The 23,662-nt window shown below is 45.8% G+C and overlaps 1 protein-coding gene across 1 annotated transcript in view; it reads right to left on the minus strand.

Annotated features, from left to right (window-relative positions):
- The window catches only part of RPS6KA2 (ribosomal protein S6 kinase A2), a 382,062-nt gene that overhangs the window by 353,578 nt on the left and 4,822 nt on the right, over nt 1-23,662 (minus strand). The gene's annotated exons all lie outside the window — the stretch shown is intronic.

Genomic DNA, 23,662 nt, shown 5'->3' on the forward strand with positions numbered 1-23,662 from the left:
GCACTAGGGGCCAAGGCAAGAGGCCAGGTGCCGGGGAGCTGCTTTTCCTACATCAATATTTCAGAAACTCCCTGCATCGTGGAATTGCCGCTGACGGGGCAGCTGGAGCAGCAGCCTCTCCCCTAGAGGGTCCCCCCGCCCGCCCCCCAAGCGTTAGGACAACACCCTCGGGGAAAAGGAAAGGAGGGCCCAGGAGGGCTGGGAGTGAGCCCAGGGTCCCGGCGCCCTGCTGCCTCTCCCTGAGGCCTTCGGCTTGTCCTGCTCCAGCCAAAGCCGCCCTGGGGCAGAAGTGTGGCCGCAGCACCTCGGCAATGTAGCAGCTGTGCTGTTCTCGGGAGACAGGATGAAAAGAGGGTGGGCTGCTTAAACTCCCAAACGATGGGATCTGTTGAAGTCCGGACAGGGATTGGGCAGGGAGGAACGTTCATCCAAACAACGTACTATCAGCCGTTTGCTAAGTTCCAGGCAAGATGCCGCGTGCACCACGCACAATTTCTCATTTAATTTTCCATCTGATGTGGATTTTACCATCCCATTCCATAGGTGAGAAAACCCTGAGGCTCAGAGAGAGGAACTTGCCCAAAGACACACACTCCCCCAGTGGCAGAACCGGAAGTGAAGTCCCGGCTGACTCAGCTGAGGATCTATGACCCCAGTTTTCTGCAGGAGGGAAACCAGGAGTGCAATTTTCTAGGGAACATTTCCCTCCTTTATTTCTTTTTTTTTTTTTCTTGGTCTCTTTTGTCTATTTTCTCACACCGTTTCTGTCTTAGAACAAAAGACATGTGCACATGGAAATACATTCATCTCCCCACATTTCTGAGGCTAATCTGTTTTTGATTCCCTCTTTTGGGAAATGGTGTTAAAGTCTAATACAATTTAATGCTGCTTCTGGAAGAAGTGTATTCATTTCTATGGAAAATTCCTTTATCTCTGGGAAAAATATCTAAGAAAATGGCTTACTTCTTCCAAAACTTATCAGTAATCTCTGTTTTTATTTTTAAATAAAATCCCTAAGAAATCCAATTCACTATCAAAGTGAAAAACAACAACAAGCTCGCTCAATTCCCAGATACTTCACGTTTCAGAGGAAAAAATATAGTCAGAATTAACAGTAAAGTTTCCGTTCTTAGTGTTGATTTACAAAAGTCACTTTATCTTTCTATAAAATGGGACCAGTAAGGATCTTAAAAATTAATTCCATTAAAATAAAAATAATACCAATATTGTTTGTTTTCAAAGGTTGCATTCACTGATTGACGGATCAGAGCGAAGGGTTCCAATGTGTTCACCAAAGTAAGGTAATTTGGGGCATAAAGTAAAAGGTCACAGATTAATAACAGATAAACTCAAATGGTTTTGCGTAATAAAGAGAGGGAAATCACTGATGTAAAAAGTAGTGCTGACGAGATGTCAAGACTTTTCCATCTGAAGGACTGAGCACAGGGAGATCTTGAAGCGCAGTGGGGAGAAAAGTAAAATGGGGCTCCTTACTGGGAGTTCATAAAGCCTACACTTTCTGGAATTTTCCACAAGTATTCTGAGATGGGCAGACTGAAGGGAAACACTGGTCCTTTCGACTGGGGGAGGAGCAAGGGGGAAAGGAACGCTGGATGGGACCTCCTGTGATGGACCAGCCGCCTGCATCCCTGGGCTGATGGGCTGGAATCGTACAGATCAGACGAGCTGTCTGCAGACACAAAAGAGCTCATAATAAAGGTATATCTTAGGAGTCGCTGAAAACACAGTGCATCGTTTAGCATGTCATCTCTTTTTAAACTATGCAAATGTGACACTAATAAAGAGACTGAAGTCTATTCAGCGGTTTCGCAGGTGAAGCAGAGGCTCCTTGGAGGAGTGAAGTGATCAATCAAGGGGGCGGGACTGGATTCTGTACCCAGGAGCCTGGGATCACGTGTCCGTGCCCACTGCACTCTGCACGGCTGCCTTTCAAACACCGAAGATTGTTACTCAAAAGCAAACAACTACCTCAGTGAAGTCTCCTCCCACGTCTGCCTCCATGGGTGCCACCTGCCCAGACAGGGTACCTAGCATCCCAGATGGAGAGGAAAGAACAGACTACCTAGGAAACCAAAACATAAAATAAAGTAAAAAAGACAACTTTCAAAAAGATGTATCTGTCCGGTAAAAGATTAGCCCCATTTGTAAAGCTCGAATTAGGAAACGGGAACAATGAGAGGAGGACTATTTCTCAGAAGGGAAATAATGATGACACCCAAATAACTAAAAGGATAACGGTGCAAATAAAGGACAAAGAAATTAAGTCCTAAATCCCAAGAAAACTTGAACAACTTTTTCAACAACACCTAAAGAAGCTGATTTCCAAGAACCCCACACACAAGCATCAATTTCCAAGAAGAAACAGTAGTTGAAGCATCCTTGCAGAAATGAGTCTTTCACGAAGCAAAGCCTGCAGACTAAAAGCAGTGGGAGTGTCTCAAGAGCCCCTGGTCACAGTCACTGTGAAACGAGATGTGCGAATTGACATCAAACTCACGGAAACCAGCCCCCAACAAAAATCCTCTCTCTCCTGAACTAATGAAAAATTCCCAGCACCTCCTGTACTCACTACGCCTTGAATCTTAAAAGGGGTCTCTTTTCTGAGAAAGACGGGCAGGAGGGAGATGGGGGGGCGGCGGAGGGAGAGAGCCCGTTCGCCCTGTGGATTTCCACAGCCAAAGGACTCTTCCCGGAACAGAGGTGGGAATCAGAAAATCTGATAGCGGCCCCACTTCTGCCACCAAGACCCAACTTCTCTGCAGTTCACCTTCTTGTCTGCATGCTGGGGTCTCTCTCACAGACAACACGGCAGGAAATGTGTGTGTAAATGTGTCTCCTGACCTAAAAGAAGGGACCCCGGCTGATTTCGAGTTACCGGGTACTTGAGATGATAAGACAGGCTTGACGCCCGCACTAAATGACCCAACGGTTTACCCAGGGCTGTTCCATTTTGCAGGTTGCTGTGACCAAAGGATTTGGTAAAGTGAAGAGAATTACTCATTTCTAGTGAAGTGATCACCAGCCTTGGTATTTCACTCTCCAGGTTTCAATTGCTCCAAAAACCTCAAAACGAAATTAATTTTCATTTTAACAGAAAGGCATGGTATCCATTGTTACAGGCTGAATTGTATTTTCCCCAGCTCCCTCTGCCACAAAATTCACAAGCTGAAGTCCTAACCCCACTACCTGAGAATGTGACCTTATGTGGAAATAGAGTCTGTGTAGCTGTAATTAGCAAAGATGAGATCATACGGGCGTAGGGTGGACCTTAATCCATTACGACCGATGTCCTTACAAAAGGGGGAAATGTGGACACAGACCGGCACAGGGGGAGGCCCTGTGAAGACTTGCTTCTGCTGCCACAGCCAGGGAGCTGGCAGAACCGGAGAGCGGCCTGGGGCAGACCCTCCCAGGGGCCTTCAGAGGGAGCCCGGCTGCCAGCACCTGGATCTCAGACTCTCAGCCTCCACACCTGAGAGACAGAAATTTCTATTGTTTAAGCCCCTCAGTTGGTGGTCCTTTGTTATGGCAGCCAAGCTAACACCCCCCAGGGGACCAGGGGAGGCTATAACAATGAATCAGGAGTCCCACAGTGATGAGGACCCAAAGGTCCAGTCAGACTGGTTCACGGAGACCCCGGTTCACGCCTTCCTTCTTCAGGGACGAGCCAGGGCACAGGGGACAACATTTCAGTTGGCGATTGTTAAGCTTCAAAGAAGCCTAAGTCTCCAAAGAGGCTTCCAGAAGCCACTTTATATACTAACATCCTGCAGTTTGGTCCAGAAAGACACAAAAGCTCACTGGAATCCAAAGCCCCATTTCCAACACTACAGAGTCGTGACGCTGAACCAGAACCACGGCTTCTTTCCAGAAGAAATTATGCACGAGGAGGAAAAAACGGCTGAGCACAGAGTAAACAGCATCTCTTTATTATGAAAAGTAAATTATATGCTAGGAGAACATTCTAAAGAAGAAGCCTTGTTTGCAGGCTTCCCAACTAACACCTCATCTCTGCTGGGGAAAGTCAGTGTGACCCCAGCCGCGGGAGCTCTGGTCGCCTCAGCTGGGCCCCAGGTCTTCTGTGCCATGAGGGCACCTCACCTCCGGGTAGAAACACAGCCCTGGGCTCCAGCCGCATGAATGTCATTCGTAAGAAAGAACATGCACAGGCAAATACAGAAGACAGTAAAAATGATGAAATAGCTACACTGACCTCTTCAACTCACTCTTTCGCCCACATGTAACGCTTCCCAGAAATTAGCACCATCTTGTAAAAATACTATATATACACTACCAAACGTAAGGTAGATAGCTAGTGGGAAGCAGCCACATAGCACAGGGATATCAGCTCGGTGCTTTGTGACCACCTAGAGGGGTGGGATAGGGAGGGTGGGAGGGAGGGAGACGCAAGAGGGAAGAGATATGGGAACATATGTATAGCCGATTCACTTTGTTATAAAGCAGAAACTAACACACCATTGTAAAGCAATTATACCCCAATAAAGATGTTAAAAAAAAAAAAAAATACCACCTGGTGATGTGCAGCCTCCCGGTTGGGAGTCTTACTAACTTGCCGGGCTTGTCCTCCTTTCTAGTTCGGTATACGCTGCAGTAATTGTCAATTAAGTAATTTTCAGGGATTTATTTAATTTAGCTTTGAGCCACATATGTTTGTTCCAAAATTTATTTCCACTTTCATAGCCTAACCATACAGCACATCAGCTAACGCCACAGGAACAAAACATCATATGAAAGATGTGGGACCGTTGCCGTTTCCCCTAAGCCAGTCCTCATCTGAAAGATGCTGGCCTTGCAAATACCAGGCATTTCTGCTGGAATTCACGTGAGAAACCATGGCCTTCAAGAAAGAATGCTGGGCTTCCCTGGTGGCGCAGTGGTTGAGAGTCCGCCTGCCGCGCGCAGGTTCGTGCCCCGGTCCGGGAAGATCCCACATGCCGCGGAGCGGCTGGGCCCGTGAGCCATAGCCGCTGAGCCTGTGCGTCCGGAGCCTGTGCTCCGCAACGGGAGAGGCCACAACAGTGAGAGGCCCGCGTACCGCACAAAAAAAAAAAAAAAAGAAAAAAGAATGTTAAAGGAAAATAAATATATTTCTAGATTTTTTAAAAAACCACTCCCTGTTGAAACAACTCAGGTTCCTTTTGAAAACAAAAATATTAATGTTGATATCTATAAGCTGAATATATAAAATACCTCTTTAAAAAGACAGTGGGAAGTCTGTGGAAACCGTAGACACAGTGTCTGGCCTTGAGGAGAAGTGAAGAGTGTCAGTAACCAGCCCAGACTGACGATTCGGACAGCAAAGTGACTCAGTTATGCAAATACATAGATCCACTCTTTTTTTTAGATTCTTTTCCCATATCGGTCATTACAGAGTACTGAGCAGAGTTCCCTCTGCTATACAGCAGGTTCTTCTTAGTTATCTATTTTATATATAGTAGTGTGTATATGTCAATCCCAACCTCCCAATTTATCTTCCCCCTGCTCTTATCCCCTGGTGACCATAAGTTTATTTTCTACATCTGTGACTCTACTTCTGTTATATAAATAAGTTCATTTGTACCCGCTTTTTTTAGATTCCACATATAAGCAATATCATATATTTGTCTTTCTCTGTCTGACTTACTTCACTCAGTATGACCATCTCTAGGTCCATCCACCTCACTACAAATAACTCAATTTCATTCCTCTTTATGGCTGAGTCATATTCCATTGTATGTATGTGCCACATCTTCTTTATCCTTTCATCTGTTGATGGACACTTAGGTTGCTTCCCTGTCCTGGCTATTGTAAATAGTGCTGCGATGAACATTGGGCTGCATGTATATTTTCAAATTACAGTTTTCTCTGGTTATATGCCCAAGAGCGGGATTGCTGGGTCATATAATAGCTCTATTTTTAGTTTTACTTATGTTTTAATAATAGTTGAGTCTCTTTACTAAGAAAGAAATGACCATCAGTTATCAGGTTAAGAATGCAAGAAGGCGAGAAACAATAAAAATAACTAAAGACCATAAATAGTAAAACTCTGAAGACCGTTCTGCCCCAGACTCTATACTAGACCTTGGAAGGAATTGGAACCAGTCATAATTTGTACTGACATCAGAAAATTAAGCATATGCACGAATGGTACTTGGTAAATTCTTAGAACCATGACAGTTACTCTCTTAGAATACAAACAACCACTAGAAACACAGGAGTCTTCCGAATACTCTACGGAATCAAGTATCTACTCCTGGTCAAAGTACCTGAAGTACATGGTAATAGTCACAATTACAGAATAATGACTATAGTGGTACAGAATTCTGTTTTATTGGAGAAAATGGAAATGAGATGGGCCATTTGAAACCACAACTGAATTAGGCTCCTCAAGAGAGGAACCCAAGGGCAGGAGCATTTCCAATGTGAGATGCACTTCTCCAACTGCAAGAACACACCCAAATTCTAGGTGCCAGAAGCCCCAGCTCTGGCTCCTCTGCTTGTGTGGACTCGTTTTTCTTCATGCTCTTAACTTTGTCTACATCTGATTTTCTTTTTTAAAGATTCACGCTTGCTTATCTTGTTAGGAAAATGTAAGCACAGAGTGAACAAGCTAACCTTGACACAAGGTCTTACAAGAAGAAGGATTTTCTTTGAAGCATTTAGCTTAAGGGATGACTAGACCAGTAAAAACAGTGGCCAGAGCCATTTCTGCATCAGCATTTGAGATCTGAGAGGAATCCTGCGAAGCAAAAGCATGGGAGGTGCCCTTAGGATAGTAAGCCGATAAGACCAAAGGACCACCACCGCCAACACACCTAACACCGTACTCGCCCACACCCTGACGGGTCTCAAAGGGCGCGTTAAAATTCCTCCGAACCAGAGAGGTGCCCTTTCAGGCTGGGATGTCAGGGAGTCTGTGAGAAAATGCTGCAGTGACAGTCCTCCCCTGGTCAAGACTGGAGGCGTCCCGTGTGTGGGCCCAAGAGCCTCAGACTCACCTGCAGGCTGGTTGGGGTAGCTCTGTCCCTCCTTCAGGAACAGGGTTTATGTTTATTAACGTAAACCAAGATGCCAATAAATGCTAGAGGACAAGTTATTCTGCATTCACCAAAGCACCCAATGCAGTGCTGAATATGTGTTAGCACTTAATAAATGATAACTGATTAGCTGCTAAGGGGATTTTTTTTAAGGTGTCAGCAAAATAGTGTGTGTGTTTGTGCACATGTAACCCATGCACTTCCTGGAAAAAATGAAGTTCCAGAATTACCAAGCACTCTCTACCCCTTTTGTCGGGTTCTTCACTCTTCCAAGCAAAACCACGTGGGCTGTGGCTCTGCTGTGGGCCCCTCCCTGAGGGCAGGACTCTCACTTAGCAGACAAGCACAGCACTGGGTCTACATTTTGTCTTTGGACAAGTCTTTGCTGGATAAAGGGATATTTGAGGGGTTGGTTGTTAGGAGTGGTAGGGGTAGGACATAAAAACAATGGATGGGACCCAGCAAGATCTATCTCCCAGGATGCATGCGTTGATCATTGATTTTGCCAAAGTGTTATAGGGGTAGAAGAGTGATGATTTTTTTCCCCCAGTTTTAAATGCAAATTCTTTAAGATGAATACTGAGTGCATTAATGAAAACACTGGTAAAGGAATCTTCATAGCAGGACATTGTTTTTTTTTAATGGAGGTGTCCCTTTAGTATTGCTAGGTATTTCTTGAGAACAGTTCAACCTAACCTTGAATTCTCAAATTAATGTAGGGAATTAAGTAGGATGCATTTCTTGCAAGGATAAGAAGTCTTCGGTTAAGCTAATTCTGGGTCTTCCCCCTGAAGTCCCCAGGAAACCGATCCTTCAAGGTGATGGCAGATAGAGCTCCTGGGTTGAGCTGGGACATCCAGCCAGTGAGGGAGGCCCTCTGGGCCTAAGCAGGAGTTTGCGTCAAGGATCCACGGCTTCGGGGGCCTCCGTTTGCCCACAGCACACCCCCTCCTCTCCCAACCACCCCAAGCTCGCAGCCACACAGGTTCCCCGTGGATGAACACAGATGCCTAGGGAAGCAGCTGGACCTGGAGGGAACAGGGAGAAGGGGCAGTAGGTGACCAGAGAGGACCCCAGTGCTATACAGCCATCGTATAACTAGGGGGAGACCTCCGGAGGTCCCCCAGGGGTCTGGGATTTAATCTCAAAATTCATTCGATTTATAGAAAAGAAATGCAACGGTTTCTGCACAACTGTGTTTACAGGCTGGGTCTTCTAACACGCGTTAGCTTTTCCCTGCGATGGACAGGGGGTCAGCCTTGCCCTGGATGCGATCTCACAGCTGTCAGACCTCTGGGCTTTTGGATGACGAAATCAGGTGTGGAGCTGGGCAAGCTTGAACACCCTTGATAATGAAAGAAGATTACTTTGCGCTGTTCTTTCCAGCTTTTACATTTGATCCCCAGCATGTCGCACCCACAGTATAGCTAAAATCAAAGTGCTTATTCAAATCCATGTCCCACCTCTCTGGGGACCTGCTGGACCCACCTGGAGCCCGAACCGTGGGACCAGAACATTCATACTTTCTGCCAGCGATTTCATTACGTGTTTTCGTATCCTGGATTCCTTTCACATAAAAATACTGAAGTCTGGGTTTTTTAAAACAAGCCAGATAGCCTTCTGATTTGTTTATCTCATCCAGCTTTTTTTGTTATCTGGCTTGATCTTCTCTAGAAACAGCCTGTGTCTCGTGTTCTGAATGTGTCTTTCTTCCACGCAGCTGGTGACCGCAGCCTTTTTAGGTGGCACTTCCGTCAGCAGAGAAGGCTCAGCTAGACGTTTTTTTTCTTCGGTAAAAATAGATGTTTTCTGATTGGAGCTTATGGAATTTTCTCTGCATTGTCACATGCCGATCCCTCATCCGTATAAATCTTTACTGTCTCTGAAGAAATAGTTTCTAAACAACTTTTCGGAAAGCCGGAAGAGAGGGAGAATAGCTTTTTAGGACGTCTAGACTGTGTGTCACTGGTCGTCTGGTCGACCAGCCTGGGGGACGGGGGTGTGAGAGGCGATGCCCAGCTGTCAACCATGCCTTCCTCTGAGAAGGGCAGGAGGCTGAGGTGTCGGCTTGAGTCTGGCCAGCGCGATACGCAGGCCACACTCCCTGAGCCTCTCTCTGCATCTGCCTTCTCCCTCCCTGACCGACTCAAAGTCATCAGACCCTGGGGGGCAGGAAGTGTCCCGAGCAGGGGCCACTCTCATAGGTAAGGGTCCTCACACCTGCTTGAAACCTGGGAGCCTTTCCAGCCCAATCCAGAGTGAGGGAGGGGAGGGGCGCGGGGAGGGCATATGCTCCTCCGCCGCTGAAATGGCGACACCCTTCCCACCTAACTCTCACCCAGGGAAGCAGCGGCCTCCCAGCTGTTCTGAGACCGCCCTCAAGAAACTGGTCGGCTGTAGCCCCTTCGGGTCAGCCCCTGTCCCTCCTCCCCGTTTTTTTCTTATCTATTAGATCCTCAGTAGTGAATACGGATGGGTGTGCAAAGCTGCTTCTAGCAGGAGCCAAGCCAGCTTTCTCCATCCTCACTGACAAGCTGATGTAGCTAAAATAAGAGAAAATCAGTAACACAATGGTCCCAGGCCCTCTATCACTTCAACTTTGCTTACAGCACTTGTTTATGTGCCCAGGTGCCTTTCCATCTGGCCTGGGTATATGACCTGAACAAAACAGACAAAATTCCCTGTCCAGGTCACATTTTAGCTGGAGGAGAGCGACGAGAAACCAACAGCTAAGCACTCTGTATCTGACACATGACGACTGGCAGGTGGATGGGGAGCCAGGCAGGGGCTGAAATTCCAGATGGAACAGTCCAGGAGGTCCGCACGGGAAGAGAGTCTGTGGAAAGACTTGGAGATGGCGAGGGCACGGTCATGCGCCGTCTGGTGGTGGGGGGACCGTCCCAGCAGAGCCAGCAGGTGCAGAGGCCTGAGGGCGCCATGACCTAGGCATGTGCAAGTGTGAGAAAAATCAGGGAGGCGGTCTGGCTGGTGGAGAGGGAGCGAAAGGGGAAGAAGTAGGAAACATAAGGAAGAAACGCTTACAAGTGACGCACCATCCTGCAGGCATCTTTCAAAACACAGCATATTAAAAATGCTTCCAGCGCTATTACATCCTCAAAATCACTGAAAATGTCTATGTAACATCCCATTATTTTGACATACTTGAATTTGTGGAATCGCTCCCCACAGAGGACTGTTTCTGCTCCAGTGAACACCTCTGTGCACAGAGCTTTTGTGTTGTGCTTCAGAAAATCCCCAAATGTGGCCTCGCAAGGTACATGGCTATGAACGTTTTCATGCCTCTTGTTATACGCTACAATAAAATAGCTTTTAATGCGAGGTTCGTCTTACAATAGGCGACACGAGCTTTGCTTCTCTGGGTGATGTTAGAAGTGTCCTGAAAGATTTCTACAGCTCAGACACACTTTCCGTCCTGGCCGACTTTCATGAAAGTAGATATGGGAGCATTAAACGGATTGACTTACTGACATGAATAAATTAAGTCTTATGCCACGTTCCTGACTAGAAAAGCTGAAAAATGTATATGTGTATAGTCTACAAAAATTAATTTTAATTCTATTGTGACTACAGTAAAAAATCCAATTGTGGTTTATTATTTAAGAAAATAAATAAGAGTTTAAAAAAACAATAACAAGAACAACCCCTGCTATATCAGATATAACATACACTCTCAAGGCACATTAATTAAAACAAAGTGGTAATGGGACAAAAATACACACAAACCGTAGGTGAGAGCAGTTCAGTTAGTAGCTGCAGAAAATATACAGGGACTTAAAATATGATAGAAGAAATACTGACTACCAATTACCAAGTGACAGATTATCTGAGACTATTGTGGGGAAATTGACCATATGGAAAAAAAAAAAAGTAGTTTAAATCTCACTTCCCAAATACGCAAAATTAGGGATAATTAAAATCATTATTATAAAACATGAAATCATAACAACAAAAAGAAAATATAGGTGAATATTTATGTGACTTGGTTGGGGAATAACTTTTTAAACATAAAAATGGAATAAATCACCAAGGAATAGACTTAACAGATTTGTCTACACAAAATTTAAAGACTAAGGACTTCCCTGGTGGCCCAGTGGTTAAGACTCTGCTTTCCCACGGCAGGGGGTGCCGGTTCGATCCCTGGTCAAGGAACTAAGATCCTGCGTGCCACGCAGTGTGACCAAAAATAAAAAAAAATTTAAAGACTATACTTAAAATCCCAAAGTGACAGAAAAGGTCTGCCACGACCACCTTTGCATAATTCATGTAATTACATTTGAAATAGATGGACAAATCCACATCGTTGTTAATATGAACATATTTATGAAATCTTCCCTCTCCTTTTTGGCTTAGAAACAAAACTTTCTGCCTCTCTCCTATTTGGGGGGAGGGCGTCTCTTCAAACATGAAATTGAAGCATTATACCTATATTTCATTACGTGTCTGTAACACTTTTGATGTTTTCTACTACATTTTAATGAACCATCTGTCCAAAAATTAGTTTCAAAAATTAAAAAATTAGTAATTGGGTAAATTATAGACTTCTTTTTGCTTACATTCTTGGTGGTGATCTAACGGTTACCATCTGATCTAAATGTTCCAAGAAACCAGGATGCAACTGTACGTTTAGACGTAGGACCCCAGACGGCAGCTCAAGGTGAGCCGGTGAAATGTACAAGTGTGTCCAGAGTACTCTTCGCAAGGACAGGGATGTACGTCACCGTGTAGCCTTGAGGAAAACTTCCAAGTGGATTCAAAACAAAACAAAACAAAACAAAGCTAAAAAGCTAGATTCATTTGGGCCAGATCAGGGCGAGAGCAGAGCGGTGCCGCATAGTCCCCACATAAAATACAGAATCGGGAAGGTGGGGGAAGGCGGCGAGTGAGCCCCTGAGCAGACGGCTCAGCAGATGACTCATGACCTGAGCGTGAATAAAGAGAAGGTGTTAAATCCACTATGGAAAGAACACGAGCTTGGGCTAAAAAGACCACAGAGTCCAAGCCCAAGACCCAAGTCCACACCCCGGCTTTGTATTTACTCATCTCGTGACCTGGGTTGATGGCTTCCCTTCTCTGGGCTTCAATTCCTCCACAGCAACAAGAATGTTGGCCTTACAAACACCAACGATGGCAGCCACACCTGCTGGACACCACAGCTCACACCAGAGACAGGCTGGGACCTGGGACCTGGGTGCCTTTGCTGCAGGGCTTGCACCTGGACACACGTCTCCTCCAGCAACAAAATACAAAGAAACTATAAGGGACTAAAAATAACTGTGCATGTGCAGCTGGGGAAAATTATGGACAAAAAGATACAAAAACACCAAAAACCCAACTGCCACTTCTGAAGAGCCAGGAGCAAAAACAGGGTGTTGGGAGCAGAAGCAGGGCACTGCGCATGCCCCCCGCACACACCACCACCTAAGGGGTGGGCAGACCACCTAATGACCCCCCCCACCCCCACCCCAAATAAGGAACCAGCTTGACCCTCCCCACACCTTGGAGCAAGCGAGCAAGGGAAACTGTTACTTGTCCTCACTCCGCCCTGCTGCAGCAGGGGCCCCAATAGAGCCTCGCCTGGATTTCTTGTCTGGCTTCTTATCAATTTCTCTTATCAGCTAAAGAGGCCAAGAACCCTGGTCGGTAACACACCCAGGACGATCAGTGAGCTTCCCGGCTCCAAGACAGGCAGGAGCATCTCCCACTTACGTTACAGAGTGGTGCAAACCCAGAACCCAGGAAGGAAGGGCTGCCCCCTGAAAGCTGTCCATGGGTCAGATGGTGAGGGAGCTAAGTGCTCAGTGAAGCATCTGGAATAAGTGGAGACAGTGAGTCCTGCTGGGTCGGGAGAGCGGTGCTCTCGGTGGCTGGTCTTCCCTCCTCCATGTGCCGGCCACCACCTCCTGAATGGGAGCCCCAGCTGGGCATGGAGGACGGGAACCTGTCACCTCTATTAACTTCACCAGGTTGTTAGGGGGTCAAGTGTGTTAATGCCTGTGGAAGTGTGGAGGGCTTTTGTCTATCACGATCAACTCTACAGATATTAATGTGTTCTATCATTGTTGGTGACTGATTATTCGTACTTCAAGTCTTCCTTCAAAATTTGGTTCTCCTTGAGGCTTTCTTTTCTTCTCCTTGAGGCTTTCCTGTATCCTTCCAAGGCCACTGTGTACCACTGGGCACAACTCATGGCGGGAGGGGGGCTGTAATGTCAATGGTGCCACTAGCATTGTCCTGTGCCTACACAGCTGTATGCAGTGACCCTGTTCCCAGGCTGCTTTGCACAAGCCTTCTCTTAAATCCACACTGGATTTCCTTAGGACCTTTATAACAATTACCTAAGTGTGTTGTACTTACTTTCACACCCTGATGCTTTATGCCCGCCTGTTCAGTCTTCTGACCTGGAATCAAATGATTTGAGACCTTAATTCTTCAGCTTTATCTCTAACACCTTCAGAATGCCTTGGAATTTGCTCAATGAATTAATAAAGTGAATTATTATTATAACTTTAACACTGCTTCCAGCACAGAATGATCAAACCTCATTCCAGCTGGAGCTGTGTGTCAAGTGGTCCAAGGACCAGCACAGGTCAGAAAACAGACCAGATGGTAGGGGAGGAAGTTAGCATGGGTTTATCAGGGGAGTTTACAGGTTGGACTGACACTGGGTCCAGGCGAAAAAGAACCACAGCATGAGGGTATTTTTTACATTGGTTGACAGTATTGATAGGAGTAGTGTTTAAGGATTAAGTAAAACGCTTTTTTTCAGAAAAGATAAACTTTGTCGTCATCACTCAACAAACCAACCTCCTGAAAGTAACAATCACGGACTGTATACAAAATACTAAAACAACTACCCGAAGGCTCTGAGGATAAACGAAAGCAGGTTCTGGAAGGGAGACAAAATTTGGAATTAAGAAATAACACACGGTGAGTTTCTTATTTTATGATTTTTTGGGCATCCTCACAGTACGGTTCAGCTAAAACTGATCAAAACCCACAGGAATTTCTGTTTTCAGCCAGGATGAAGTAGCAGGGTCTGGATTTGCCCTCCGAGCTTAAATAAAAAGATATGAGACAAATATATTTTTCAAAATATGTGAAACAATGGATATGGATCATATTCTGTTCCTTTGCTTGGCTGATCATTTTGACTGGACACTGGACATATTAAATTTCAGCTCAGGACACAGATCCCACTGACCACTTGCTTGAAAGAAGAGAAACAGATAAGGTGAAGCCTAGGACTGCCCCACATTACTGCCTGAGAAGAGTTTCCAGGTGACAGAGCAGGAAGTAAGAGTCTAAACAGAGTCTGGTGGTCCCCCTGAATTAAGGAAACAGGTTTGGGATTTGGGAAGATAACAGCAGCTAGAATTTCTGGTTTTAAAACCAACGAAGGGGGGACCTCCCTCGTGGCGCAGAGGTTAAGAATCCGCCTGCCAATGCAGGGGACATGGGCTCGAACCCTGGTCTGGGAAGATCCCACATGCCACAGAGAAGCTGTGCATGCCACAGAGAAGTAGTGCGCCACAACTACTGAGCCTGCACTCTAGAGCCCGCGAGACACAACTACTGAGCCCGCGAGACACAACTACTGAGCCCGCTCGCCTAGAGCCCATGCTCCGCAACAAGAGAAGCTACCGCAATGAGAAGCCCGCGCACCGCAACGATGGGTAGCCCCCGCTCACCGCAACTAAAGAAAGCCCACGCGTGCAACAACAAAGACCCAACGCAGCCAAAATAAAAAAAAAAACCAATGAAGGGAATCCCCTGGTGGTCCAGTGGTTAGGACTCCATGCTTTCACTGCAGGGTGAATGGGTTCGATTCCTGGTCAGGGAGCTAAGATCCCACAAGCCACATGGCACAGCCAAAAAAAAATAAAATAAAATAAAACCAATGAATGTGGGGGATATATATATATATACTCAGCCTTTAAAAAGAATGAGATGATGCCACTTGCAGCAGCATGGATGGACCTAGAGATTCTCATACTGAGTGAAGGAAGCCAGAGAACAATATCACACGATGTCACTTATATGTAGAATCTGAAAAAATCATACAAAAGAACTTCTTTACAAAACAGAAATAGACCCACAGGCATAGAAAACACACTTATGGTTACCAAAGGGGAAGGGGGGGAGGGATAAATTAGGAGTTTGGGATTAACATATACACACTGCTGTGTATAAAACAGACACCCAACAAGGACCTATTATATAGCACAGGGAACTATACTCAATATTTTGTAATAACCTATAAAGGAAAAGAATCTGAAAAAGAATACATATATGTATTATGTATGTGTATGTGTGTATATATATCTCTCTCTCTCTCTCTCACAGGAAAGGATATTATTGATAAAATGCTCTATATATAGAAAATCCTAAAGAATCTATGAAATAATTACTATAACTAATAAGTGAATATAACATAGTGCTAGGTAATCAGGTTAAAAAACAAAATTCATATTTTTATGTATTAATATCAAATAAATGGAAAATTAAATTTAAAACAAGCACATTTAAAATACCATCAAAAAATAAAATATTTAAGAATAAATTCAACAAAAGATGCACAAGATCTCTACACTGAAAACTACAGAATATTTTTAAGAGAAATTAAAGAAATTCTAAGGAATAGAGAGATACATCATATTCATTGATGGAACACTCAGTACTGTTAAGATGTCAACTCTTCTCAAACTGATCTACACATTCAACCCAATGACTCAATCGCAATCAAAATCTCAGCAGATTTTTAAAATAAAAATTGGCAAGCGGATTCTAAAGTTTATATGGAAATTCAAAGAACCTAGAATATCCAAAGAAATCCCTTAAGAGGAAAACCAAGTTGGAGAACTTGAACTACCTGACTTCAGGATTTGTCAAAAGCTACAGGAATCAAGCCAGTAGAATACAGTATGATTCAGCAGAAGTACTGACAAATAGATGGAGTATAATGGAGACCCTAATAATAGACCCCCATTTATGTAGTCACATGATTTTCAATAAAAACGCCAAAACAATAATGAGGAAAGGAATGACTGTATAACCATGTGGTAAGAAAAGGAATCTTGACTCCTCATACTCTACACAAAAAGTGATTTGCATTTGATCACAGTTAAAGCCACAAAACTTTCAGAAGAAAATGTAAGAAGAAACCTTTGTGACTTAAGAATAGTCAAATACTTCTTAGATAGACCGCAGAGGGAAGTACCATGAGAGAAAAAATTAGATTTTATTCAAATAAAAACTTCTCATCAAAACATATCGTCAAGGAGGGACTTCCCTGGCGGTCCAGTGGTTAAGATCCTGCGCTTCCAATGCAGGGGGCGCGGAATCAATCCCTGGTCAGGGAATTAAGATCCCACGTGCTGTGTGGCACTGTCAAAAAAACAAAAACAGAAAACAAAACAAAAACCGTATCATCAAGGAAATAACTAGGCGAGCTACAACTTCAAAAAATTACAAAACCAATATCTGACTAAGAACTGGTGTGCACGACACGTAAAGAATTTCTACACCACAATAATAAAAACACAAACAATCCCCTGAAATGGACATGAGATTTGATTAGACACTTCTCAAAAGAAGATACAGACATAGCCAATATGCACATGAAAAAGAGCTTAACATGATTTGTCACCAGAGGAACGCAAATTAAAACCAGATGAGGTACTACCACCAACCTACTAGAATTCCTACAGTTAAAAAGGGCAGTGCCAATCTGTATGGAAACACAAAAGACCCCAAATAGCCAAAACAATATTGAGAAAGAAAAACAGAGCTGGAGGAATCAGGCTCCCAGACTTCAGACTATACTACAAAGCCTCAGTAATCAAGACAGTATGGTACTGGCACAAAAACAGAAATATAGATCAATGGAACAGGATAGAAAGCCCAGAGATAAACCCACATGCATATGGTCACCTTATTTTTGATAAAGGAGGCAAGAATATACAATGGAGAAAAGACAGCCTCTTCAATAAGTGGTGCTGGGAAAACTGGACAGCTACATGTAAAAGAATGAAATTAGAACACTCCCTAACATCATACACAAAAACAAACTCAAAATGGATTAAAGACCTAAATGTACGGCCAGACACTATAAAACTCTTAGAGGAAAACATAGGCAGAACACTCTATGACATACACCACAGCAAGATCCTTTTTGACCCACCTCCTAGAGAAATGGAAATAAAAACAAAAATAAACAAACGGGACCTAATGAAACTTAAAAGATTTTGCACAGCAAAGGAAACCACAAACAAGGCGAAAAGACAACCCTCAGAATGGGAGAAAACATTTGCAAACCAAGCAACTGACAAAGGATTAATCTCCAAAATATACAAGCAGCTCATGTAGCTCAATATCAAAAAAACAAACAACCCAATCCAAAAATGGGCAGAAGACCTAAACAGATATTTCTCCAAAGAAGATATACAGACTGCCAACAAACACATGAAAGGATGTTCAATATCACTAATCATTAGAGAAATGCAAATCAAAACCACAATGAGGTATCACCTCACACCAGTCAGAATGGCCATCATCAAAAAATCTACAAACAATAAATGCTGGAGAGGGTGTGGAGAAAAGTGAACACTCTTGCACTGCTGGTGGGAATGTCCATTGATGCAGCCACTATGGAAAACGGTATGGAGGTTCGTTGAAAAACTAAAAATAGAACTACCATATGACCCAGCAATCCCAGGGCATATACCCTGAGAAAACCATAATTCAAAAAGAGTCATGTACCAAAATGTTCACTGCACCACTATTTACAATAGCCATGACATGGAAGCAACCTAAATGCCCATCGACAGATGAATGGATAAAGAAGATGTGGCACATATATACAATTGAATATTACTCAGCCATAAAAAGAAACAAAATTGAGTTATTTGTAGTCAGGTGGATGGACCTAGCGTCTGTCATACAGAGTGAAGTAAGTCAGAAAGAGAAAAACAAATACCATATGCTAACACATATATATGGAATCTAAAGACAAGTGGTTCTAAAGAACCTAGGGGCAGGACAGGAATAAAGACACGGATGTAGAGAATGGACTTGAGGACACGGGGAGGGGGAAGGGTAAGCTGTGACAAAGTGAGAGAGTGGCATGGACATATATATCCACCAAATGTAAAATAGAGAGCTAGTGGGAAGCAGCCGCATAGCACAGGGAGATCAGCTCGGTGCTTTGTGACCACCTAGAGGGGTGGGATAGGGAGGGTGGGAGGGAGACGCAAGAGGGCGGGTATACGGGATATACGTATGCATATAGCGGATTCACTTTGTTATACAGCCGAAACTAACATAACACTGTAAAGCAATTATACTCCAATAAAGATGTTAAAAAATATATATATATATATGTATAAAATAAAGATAAAAACAGCAGTGCCACCAAATGTTCTCAAGAACGTGGTGCAACCAGAAGTCTTACACGTTGGCGCGAGTATAAAATGACATAACCACTTTGGGAAAGGGCTTGCAGTTTTCAAAAATTAAACAGATACCTATTCTCTGACCCAGCAGTCCCAATACTAGGTAATTACCCAGGAGAAGCAACATATATGCCCATCAAAAGGTCTGAACAACAATAATCAAAGTGGCTTTATTCGTAATAGCCAAAAATGGGGGAAACGCCACTGCCCGTCAACAGAATGGAGGAGTAAACTGTTCTGATACAGTGAAATAGCGCTCAGCAATAAAAAGGAAGCAGCGACTAATACAAACAAGAGGGCAAATCTCACGATTGCTATGCAGATGTGGCCGGGCAGACAGAAGATGCCCCCCCCCACCCCCCCCCCCCCCCGCCAAAGACACCCAAGGGCTAATCCCCGGAAACTGTGACTAGCCCAGCTTATTCGGCTTCCCTTGGCCAAGGGAATTCAGGTTGCTAACCAACTCACCTTAAACAGGGCAATTACCCTGAATTACCCAGGTGGGCCCAGAGTAATCACAAGTCTTTAAAAGTCACAGAGGGAGGCAAATACAAATCGGGGAGCTGCAGTGTGAATGCCTGATGGACCAGGGCAGGATTTGAAGATGGAGGAAGGAGGTATAATGTTGTCATATAATAAATATAGATCCTGGTCTTTGTCTACAGTTCTAGGCTCCTAGCTCCCAACACCTTATAATTTCCTAAGTGATTAGAGCATCAGGGGCATCTTTTGTCATAATATTTGGTTTTCAGAGGCCTTGCTTCCTGAAATAGCTTCAGAATAATAAAGGTGAAATGGGTTTTTTTGTTATTCATAACAAACCTCTGAGTTCACATTAATGAGGTGACTTTTGCAAAGCCCCTAGGTAGGGGTGGACGCTGATTGGCAGGGGAACCGGCCATGTGATTAGAGGGTTGGAACTTTCAGCTCCACCCCCAATCTCCAGGGAGGGGAGGGGCCTGGAGGCTGAATTAATCACCAACAGCCAACGATTTAATGTCAGGCCTACGTAATGAAACCTCCATAAGTACAAAATGGGATATGGGGTTCAGGGAGCCTCCAGGTTGATGAACAAAAATACGTCCTCGTGCTGGAGGGTGGTACATGCACATTCCGTGGGCACAGAAGCTCCTGTGCTTGGGAGCCTCTGGACCCTACCCTGTGTACCTCCTCATCTCGCTACTCACTTGTAGCCTTTAATACTCTTATAATGATGAGACGTTTTGTGTTTTGATTCTGTCAACTTAAAGAAAAACATGCAACATAGGAGTTGTGAGTCTCAGTTTTATTCGGGGACCTTACTGAGGACTTCAGCCCTGGAGACGGCCTCCCAGTAGCTCTGAGCAGCTGCTCTGAAGAGGAGGGGGGAAGCCAGTTTATGGGTGCTTTTTGTCTGGGGAATATGTGACATCAAGTATACACATCTTGGTAAAGGACTACTGCTAGTCACAAAGAAGAGACATCTCAAGTTAATGATTTTAGTGCTTTTCTGTGTTTGGGAAGCTACAAGAACCTGGGCTCATTGAGTTCCTCCTGAGACAGACATGCACCTGTATAAGGGGCTGCTCGTCCACAGCACAGAGCATCCTGTTACCCTCTTAACTCCGTCTCAGAGGGCACATGGGTCAGAGCCTGCCACAGGGTGTGACTCCATCCTTGCAGAAGTGGGTGGTGAGCAAAAACGCTCTTCGTTCTTCGTTGTTAAGAATTCCTACTCATCTTGTGTGAAACTTAGAGAGTTTAAGACATGTTTAGTTCAAAATGGAGTCACAGCGGCCAATGTGAATTTCCACATTAGCTGTTCTGACAAAGCCGCTGTAGGATGTGAGTGTCTTAGAGTGATTCTAAGAAAAATTACTCTAGACAAGAAGTCTGATGGGCAACGGACGTCACCGGGACAGACAGACCACTGGTAGAGCCAAGACCCCTCCCCTGGGGTAACACTCCTTAAAAGGAGACCACTGAGCCCAGTGACCTGGAGGCTCTTGGCTGCAGGACCCGACCCCAGTCACCGAGAGCTGGTCCAGGTTCCACAGGAGGCCCTGGGGGAGAGGAGGGGACTTACCCTTCAGGCTTGTCATGGGACCCTTGCCAGACCAGAGCCACTGCTCGTCCTGAGATGCCTTGTCCCCGACTTCTCCTTGGAGTGGCTCTTTTCCCCTTTTCCCTACTCTGACTAGCCTGTGTTGTGTGCTCACTGTGGGCAATTAACCCAGTGATTCGTCAGTTGAGTGCTGGCTACAGTTTTGTGTTCCTCTAATTCTCACCTGCTAGGCCCTGCGACAGAATAATTCTTTATAATAAGCCAATACTCCGTAATAGTAAGTAAACCATCTTCCTGAGTTCTGAGGGCCGAGCAGGCAAATCAGTGGAACTCAAGGAGGAGCCTGTGGAAACCTCTGATGTACAGAAGCACAGGTGACAGCCTGGATGCATGTCTGGGATCTGAAGTGGTGCGTGAGGGCAGCCTTGAGGGACTGTGACCTTCACCTGTGGAGTCTGTGCTCTCTCCTGGTAGACGGTGTCAGAACTGAATTGAATTGTAGGCCACCCAGCTGGTGTTGCAGAATCGCTTGGTGCTGGGAGGGGGGGCACCCACACATTTCATAGCCAGAAGTGGAAACAGGGTCTTTGCAGATGTAATAAGACAAGGTCATATTGGAATAGGGTGAGCCCTAATCCAATGACTGGTGACCTTACAAGAAGAGAGAAATTTGGACACAGACACACAGGGGAGCGGCCACGTGAAGACAGAGGCAGAGACTGGAGTGAGACACAACCAGCAGCCTGGAGAGGCGAGGAAGCATCCTCCCTACGGCCTCAGAAAGAGCACGGCTCTGCCCACACCTTGGTTTTCGACTTCTGGCCTCCAGGCCTGGGAGAGAAGAAACGTCCGTTATTTTCAGCCACCCCATTTGTGGTAGTTTGTTATGACAGGCCCTCGGAAATTAAGACAAGCAAGACCTGTCACTCTAGCTCCACCTCTATCCTGTGTTAACTGCCAGACCTGCCATCTCGGCAGGCAGTGACAAGGGAGTAACAGCTAGAGCCCCAGCCCCAGGCAGGTTTCTGCAGCATCTCTGCATCCCCTTCGCTTTGACAAGAGCCTCTCCCCTTGCAGGCAGAGCGGAACGTCTCACAGTGTTTATTGAGCAGGTGACAGGGGCGGAAGGTGGACTGATGCCCCGAGGACCAACCTGATTCTTCTCCTGTGACTCCTGAATATTAGAAGGTGCGCGCCGGCCTCACTCCCTGTGCAGAGGGAGAAGGGACAGATTGTGGTAGAGGGAGCGCAGAGGGGCTGCCGTTCTGAAAAGGTCCAAGATCGTTCCTTCTCTTCCCCGGGGCCTTCGGTCTGTGTTTCATGGGCTCTCAGAACCGGGATACAAGGACCATCTCTTGGTCTGTCTTTCCTGAGTGGAGACGACGTGCAGGCTTTTTCACTCCGCAGCATCTCTGGCTGGTGCCACCTGAAGGCTGAACCCCATGCAGAACTGAGGGGGGACCTTTGCCTGGTATCACTCACTGGGAACAGCTTTTGGTGGATTTATGGACAGACTTGAGCAGGCCCCCCAATTTAATTTTCCCTCCCAGCATTTAGAGAGCGTATGCTGGATCCCTCACTAAACGTCCGTGTTTCGGGACACGACAGACATGAGATACTGAAACGAGAGACTGACTATCAGACAGAGGGCATTTCCCACACCCACTTGCTGAATGTGGCCCTGTCGCTGGCTCTGGCCAATGGGTGTGAGAGGGACGGTGTCCTTCCAGCACAGGCATAAGAAGTGGCTGTGCTTTCGCTGCCTCTTCTTCCCTGACTCGTGCCCGGAGGTCTGAACCTGGGTCAGAATTCAAGGGTGTCTGTGAACTCGAGCGCCAGGAGAAAATGACATTTTTATTTCTAATCTCTACCCAATCTTTAGCGTCTCCTTCAGTTATGAACGCAGGCAAAAAACGCAGCTGCACCAGGATGAATGATTTTGTATTAATAGAAATCACGTTTTCATATTACATACTTTGCTATCCTATGTGCTTTTCAAAATGTATTTAAAAACACTATTCTGAGAAAAAGCCCATTCACGAGACCACCACACGGGGCTCATGGCATAAAAAAAGATGAAGCCCACCGATAAGGAGAAAGGGGACCCACGGAACCACCACACCAGGAGCCTGGACCCCGAGTCACCGTGTGGAATCTGCCCAACAAGTAAAACATGGGTGCTGGACATTCCAGGAGTGAGAAGTAAACTTGCAGGGTGGGGAGCCGCTGAAACGCTGGGTATGTTATTACAGCAGCTAGATCGCCCAAGTGGTACAGAACACACCAGGCAATGGGTGGGAGCAGGGGTCTCTGCAAATCAACAAGCCTGGTTTGCACACTGGTGTGGACGGCCCGGTGCCCTGCGATCTCTGTTCACCTCCCCCGCATCACAGCGCCATCCTGGGGGTAGAGGCGGTTCTGGGCCAGCCCGAGTCAGGCTGCATGGACTGTTCCTCCAGCAGGTTCACAAAGCTCCGCCCATCTGAACTTTCTCTCAGTGAGACGCAAGGCCAGTGATGTTAGGTCATTATCACCCTGGCCTTGGAAATGAGGCCACAGGTCACGTCGCCCACTGGCTTCACAAGGGTTGTGGGAGAGTGGAAACGGTTGTGGAGTGACACCCTTTCACGCAAAGGTGTCCGAGCTTTGTTTAACCAGCAGCTCTCTTTCCACCACAGGGGATGGACAGTCGCATCCACACTGGAACGCAGCCACGCAGCGGGAACGCTGAATCCTCAACGTGGGGCAGGAGGACAGGAGGCTGGGGCGGTGGGTGAGGACGGGACCTCCACTCGCAGGAGGCTGCGCCGCCTCCCGGGCCAGGGTGGCAACTGCGAAACCTCAGCTCGTGCCAGAGTCAGTCTAAGCCCTTTATACCTGCCACTCCCTAACGCGTCCCATTTCACAGCGAGGAAAGTGAGTCAGGAAGCCGGCAGGTACCGCAGGCAGCTGGGACGCAGACCCAGGGCTCTGCATCCCTCCTGGACCCTCGTGATCCGAGGCCCCTGCCTATGGGTTTTGTTGCTGCTCTCACTGCCCCCAGCCCCCGACCCTGTCTGTGTTCCTGGCTTGACTCAGCCTTCTGGTTG

The sequence above is a fragment of the Monodon monoceros genome, unplaced genomic scaffold (genome assembly GCF_005190385.1).
Source record: "Monodon monoceros isolate NGI ecotype Baffin Bay Population unplaced genomic scaffold, NGI_Narwhal_1 Super_Scaffold_15, whole genome shotgun sequence".
In the NCBI taxonomy this organism is placed as follows: domain Eukaryota; kingdom Metazoa; phylum Chordata; class Mammalia; order Artiodactyla; family Monodontidae; genus Monodon; species Monodon monoceros.